Below are 6,867 nucleotides of genomic sequence, written 5' to 3' on the forward strand. Positions count from 1 at the left end.
TTAGAAACTGAATTTGAGAATACACTAAAAGAATCATACACCATGATCAAGTGATGTTTGTTCCAAGGATGCAAAGATAATTCAACATTCATAAATTAATCAATGTGATACACCAAATAAAGAAAATGAAGGTAAAAGTCATATCTCAAAGGATGAAGAAAAAATGTTGACAAATTCAAAATCCATTTATGATAAAAACTCTTTTACAAAGTAGTTATGAAGGATTGCATCTCAATATAATTAAGGACATATGAGAAGTTCACAGCTAACATCATATTTGACTGTAAAAAAACAAAAGCTTTCCCTCTGAAATCAGACACAAGACAAAATTATCTACTCTCACCACTTTTATTCAACTTAGTTTTGGTAGTCCTATCCAGATCCATCAGGCAATAAAAAGAAAATCAAGACAACCAAATCTGAAAGGAAGAGGCAAAACTGACACTATTTTCACATTGAAAAGTGAAAGTGTTAGTCGCTCAGTCATGTCTGACTCTTCACAACCCCAAGGACTGCAGCCTGCCAGGCTCCTCTGCCCATCGGGATTCTCCAGGCAAGAATACTGGAGTGGATTGCCATTCCTCCTCCAGGGACCTTCCCAACCCAGGGATCAAACCCGGGTCTCTTGCATTGCAGATGGATTCTTTACCATCAGAGTCATGAGAAAGGAGACTCCCTTACATGATACTATATATAGAAAACCCTAAAGACTTCACCAAAAATATGAGAACTAATACACTCAGTAAAGTTGTAGAATGAAAAATCTATATACAAAAATCAGTTGCATTTCTATGCACTAACAACAAACTGCCATGAGGAGAAACTGAGAAAACAATTCTATTTACATTTGCATGAAAATGAATAAAATATCTAGGAATAAATTTAACCAAGGAGGTGAAAGACCTGTACACTGAAAACTATTAGATACTGATGAAAGATACTGAAGATGACTCAAGTAAATGGAAAGATATTCTGTGCTCGTGGAGTGGAAGATCTAATATTATTAACATGCCCATACTACCCAAAGCAATCTACAGATTCACTGCAATCCTTACCAAAATGTCAATGGAAATTTTCACAGATACAGACAAACAATCCTAAAATTTGCATGGAACCACAAAAGACGCTGAATACCAAAGCAATCTTGAGAAAGAGTAATAAAGCTGGAAGTGTCATACTTCCTGTTTTCAAACTATATTACAAAGCTATATTAATCAAAACAGTATGTTGTTGGTATAAAAATGGACACAGAGATCAATGGAACAGAATAGAGAGCCCAGAAATAAACCCATATTTGTATGGTCAATTAATTTTTGACAAAGAAGCCAAGAAGATACAATGAGGAAAGGACAGTTTTTTCAGTAAATGGCATTGGGAAAACTGGACAGCCGCATGCAAAAGAATGAAACTGAACCACTATCTTACACCACACAAAAATCAACTCAAAGTAGATTAAAGACTTGATCACAAGTCCTGAAGCCATAAAATTTCTACAGGAAAAAAACAGAAAATAAATCGTTGACATCAGTCTTCATGAGGATTTTTTGGATTTGACACCAAAATCAAGGGAACAAGAGTAAAAACAAGCATTTGGGACCACATAAGGCTACAAAGCTTCTGCCCAATTAAGGAAACCATCACCAAAATGAAAAAGCAACCTATGGAACTGGAGAAAATATTTACATATTATTTTCTGATAAAGATTATTATCCTAAATATGCAAGGAACTCACACAACTCAGTAGCAAAATCAAACAATACAACTTTCAAACAATGGGCAGAGAAACTGATAAATATTTTTTTAAAGAATACATACAACTTGACAATAGGTACATGAAAATGTGCTCAACACTACTAATCATCAGAACATACAAATCAAAACCACAATGAGATATCACCTCATATCCTCTAGAAAGGCTTTTATCAAAAAGAAGAAAGAACAGGAGTTAAGGAGAATGTGAAGAGACAGGAAAGCTTTTGCACAATTAGAGGGAATGTAAGTTGATGCAGCCCCTATGGAAAAAGTATTGAGGTGCATCAAAAATTAAAAATAGAATTGCCATACGATTTAGCAATTTCACTTTGGGGCATTTGGGGCTGAAGGAAACACTAACTTGAAAACCCAATGTTCAATGCAGCAATATTTGTTCGGTTGCTAGGTTGTGTCTGACTTTTTGCAACCCCATGGAGTGCAGCATGCCAGGTTCTTCTGTCCTTCACTGTCTCCCAAAGTTCGCTCAAATTCATGTCCACTGAATTGGTGATGCTAACTATCTCATCCTCCGTGGCCCACTTCTCCTTTTGCCTTCAGTCTTTCTCAGCATCGGGGTATTTTCCAATGAGTCAGCTCTTCTCATCAGGTGGCAGAAGTACTGGAGCTTCAGCTTCAGCATCAGTCCTTCCAATGAATATTCAGAGTTGATTTCCTGAATGGACTGGTTGGATCTCCTTGCTGTCCAAGGGACTCGCAATTCATTTGTGGCATCCAAGCACCACAATTCAAAAGCATCAACTCTTTGGCACTCAGCTTCTTTATAATCCAACTCTCACATCCATACATGACTACTGAAATAAACATAACTTTGACTATATGGACCTTTGTCAGCAAAGTGATGTCTCTGCTTTTTAATACTCTGTGTAGGTGTGTCATAGCTTTCCTTCCAGGGAGCGAGCCTCTTTTAATCTCATGGCTACCATCACCACCAGCAGTGATTTTGGAGCCCAAGAAAAGAAAATCTGTCTGTATCCACTTTCTCCCTTTTTATTTGCCATGAAGTGATGGGGCCAGATGCCATGATCTTAATTTTTAGAATGTTGAATGTTGACCTTTATGCCAACTTTTTCACTCTCCTCTTTCACCCTCAAAAGAAGCTCTTTAGTTCCTCTCTCTTTCTTCCAATAGAGTAGTATCATCTGCATATCTGAGGTTGTTGATATCTCTCACGGCAATCTTGATTCCAGCTTGTGATTCATTCAGCCTGGCATTTCCCATGATGTATTCTACATATAATTTAAATAAACAGGGTGACAATATACAGCCTTGACGAATTCCTTTCCCAATTTTGAAAAGTCAGTTGTTTATATTCAGTTTCAACTGTTGCTTCCTGACCTGCATACAGGTTTCTCAGGAGGTAGGTAAGGTGGTCTGGTGAATTTTCCACAGTTTGTTGTGATCCACATAGTCAAAGGCTTTAGTCTAGTCAATGAAGCAGATATTTTTCTGGAATTCTCTTGCTTACTCTATGATCCAACAAATGTTGGCAATTTGATCTCTGGTTCCTCTGCCTTTTCTAAACCCAGCTTGTACATCTTGGAAGTTCTCAGTTCACTTATTGCTGAAACCTAGCTTGAAAGACTTTGAGCATAACCTTGCTAGCATGTGAAATGAGCACAACTGTGCAGTAGTTTGAACATTCTTTGGCACTGCCCTTCTTCAGGATTGGAATGAAAATTGACCTTCTCCAGTCCTGTGGCCACTGATGAATTTTCCAAATTTGCTGATATATTGACTGCAGCACTTTAACAGCATTACTTTTTAGTATTTTATAGCAATATATACAAGAGCCAAACAAGGTAAGTCTTCACTGATGGATGAATGGATAAAGAAAATGTAATATAGACATATATCCACCCATAAAAAAGGAGAAATTTTGCCAGTTTCAACAAGGATGGACCTTGAGGGCATTATGCTAGGTGAAACAAATCAGACAGAGAAAGAAAAATACCATAAAATCTCATTTATATGTGTAATCTTAAAACAAAAAGCAAGTTCAGAGATGTGAGTAGTTGGTGGCTGCCAGAGGTGGGGAATTTGGTGTGGCAAATGTAGTCAAAAGGTATAAACTTGAGTTGTAAAATTAATAGGTGAAGAGATATAACATACAGCATGGTGACTATAGTGAATACCATACTGTCTATTTGAAAGATGATGAGAAAATACATCTTAAACATCCTCATCATATAAGAAAAATATTTAACTATATATATATGGTTATGGATATAACTAGACTTACTCTAGTGATCATTTATCAATATATAAGCATTATGTTGTACACAGCAAACAATTATATCAATTAAAAACTTTTAATAAAGCAAGTTTGGAACATGTGGATTAAATTAGCTCCATCATTTAGAAACTCAATTTAAACGTATCACTTAGATTTTAAAATATCAAATCTCAATACTATCCTACAGGGTTGGGACAGACACAGAAACAGATAGTAAGTCACCTGCACATGAGATGTAAGCTTCCTCCTTTGGAGAGCAGGAACTGTATTTCCAAGGGTCAGAAGGACACTGCCAGAGAGAGGTATCAGTTTTCCGACATTGGATTAAATCTACCCACTGGGGTCTAGAACCTTCCCTGAGACTAACAGAAGAGTTGAGGGTTCCACTGTCCCACAGCCAAGCTGTCTGCAGATCACGGACACAGTGATGTCTTCCATGGGGCTGCGGCAGACACTGCCCAGGTCCCGTTGTAGAAAACTTCCAGCCACCCAGCACACTGCTGGTCCTCGTTCACCATCCTGAGGGCCAGGAACTCTGAGATTGAAAGGGAGGAGATGGGACACAGTGAGCACCCCACTCAGTGCTCTGGGTTTTCCTCTCTCCACAGAATTGTGAACACTCATCTCTGACTCAGCTGAGGAAGCAAATCCACTAGATGACCAGAGTGAAATCTGTCTCCTTTTTATCTGACTTTGTCCATCTGTGTCTGTCTTTCTAAATATTTCTACCACCATGATGTAGTGGATATGAACTGAGAGGAAGACCAACCTGGACACCTTCAGGGAGTAGAAGCTGATACCTGCTTCCTGACAAAACATCAAAAAGAGTGTATGAAAGGGGTGTGATGTGGACAGTGTGGAGGCAGATAGAATAATGGACCTGTGACTGCTTCCTTATCTGGCAAAAGGGACTTTACAGATGTGATAAAGGTAAGGACCTTGAGATTACCCTGAAATATGATGGATTAACCACCTGAGCACAATCTAATCACAATCTTAGACTCACTATCCTTTAGAGTGGAATACTTTTCCTCGTTCTGGTTAGAGGAGATGTGAATATAACAGTTAGAGATGTGGAGTGTTGCTGGTCTGATGATGAACAGAAGCAGGTTATGAACAAAAGCAGGCAGGCAGTTTTTAGAAGCTTGAAAAGACAAGAAACAGATTATTTCCCAGAGGCTGAGAGGTGATGTGACTCTACTGAAACCTTGATCCCCATCCTGTGAGATTCCTGCTGGACATCTAAGCTACAGAAGTGTAAGGAAGTACATGTGTTGTTTTAAACCATTAACTATGTGGAAATTTGATACAAAACAAAAAAACTAGCACCTTGGCTTTAAGACTTCTCTACCATATGTACCAGAAGAGTGAGCCCTGATTTCAAGGAAAACTGAGAAAAGGCTCTGCCAGCAAACACTACTGAGGAGAAAGGACCAGAATCTCAGCTGCTGCAGGAGGCAGTGAAAGCACCTCGTCTTCACATCTGCTGGAAAGACAGGTTCTATGGGAGGAAGCCTCCTTCTCTGATGCTTTCAGCATCTCTCCCTCAGGGATCAGACCCCCGTCCTCCTGGGCCCTCCCCTCCCCTAGTCGGTGGACAGTGTGGAGTGCTGACCCGAGCAGATGACCCCCGCGTCCTCCTTGTGTCTGCAGTCGTGCCGCCCCCAGCCCCGGGAAGGGCACCTCCACACGTGGGACTTCTTTCCTGTGCAGTTCAGGTCGTCCAGCCAGATGGGCCCTGATTCTGCCCCGAAGTGAGCAGACCCCGAGGGCTTGTCCACAGCCCAGGTGCCTGCACACCACGCGGGCATCGTCCAGGTCCCAGTTGTCATCACAGATGGTGCCCCAGGAGCCCTGGTCAAGGATCTCCACTCTCCCGGCGCAGGGACCGCCCCCATCCACCAGGCGGAGTTGTCTGCTATCTGAGGAGAGAGAAATGGGACAATGAGGCGTTGACCTGGGGAATGAAATGGTCTTCTGTCCTGTGGGACCTTCACCTGAGCAGTAGGGGGCGCTCTCCTCTGAGGCTGCAGACCCTGCTTGTTCAGACAGGGAGCCATTGCACTGGGGCAGCACCTGGGTGCGGTTTCCTGAAAAAAGAGCGATGATTAGAGGGTTGGGAGGGTTGAAGAGCAGGAAACTCAGTTAAGCAAAATAATTTTTAGGAGGGGAGGGGAGTTTGGGGGGAAACAGTCCCTGGCTGTTCACCTGAAACTGTAATAACATTGTTAATCGGCTAAACCCAATACAAAGTAAAAAGTTCAAAATAAAATAATAATAATAATAATAATGACCTAGTGATGGAGCTGAGATGAAAGCTGTAACATACCAGTAAAGTTACCATAATCTTAGTGTTCCCTTTCTCTATGAACAGCCCTGGTCCTGACAATGCCACGATTCCTGCTTTAAGCCAAGCTTTGCCCTAAGAATGAGTTAAATTAGTTGCTCTATCCTTAATCTACCCCTAAATAGAAGAAGCAAAACAAAATCCTTTCTGAAGGGTTTGTTCAATTTTTTTATCTACAATGTTTGTGATTTTAAAAACACTTCTATAAAAGAGATCTCAAAAAAATAAAAATAAAAGAGATCTCATGGAAAACAAAAGGAAAAACATTAAAAAATTTCCCAGGGTATTTGGCTCTTAGAGTTACCTGACAGAGAGTTTATTTTATTTATTTTTATTAATTTTTTTTGAGCATAATTGCTTTACAACGTTGTGGATGCTTCTGCTGTACAGCAAATTCAATACATTATATATACATGTAAGGGTTTCCTAGGTGACTCAGTGGTAAAAAAATCTGCCTGCCAAATAGGAGACCAGGGTTCCATCCCTAGTTGGGAAGATCCTCTGGGGAAAGAAA

Source organism: Bubalus bubalis, chromosome 4 (assembly GCF_019923935.1).
Source record: "Bubalus bubalis isolate 160015118507 breed Murrah chromosome 4, NDDB_SH_1, whole genome shotgun sequence".
NCBI lineage: Eukaryota > Metazoa > Chordata > Mammalia > Artiodactyla > Bovidae > Bubalus > Bubalus bubalis.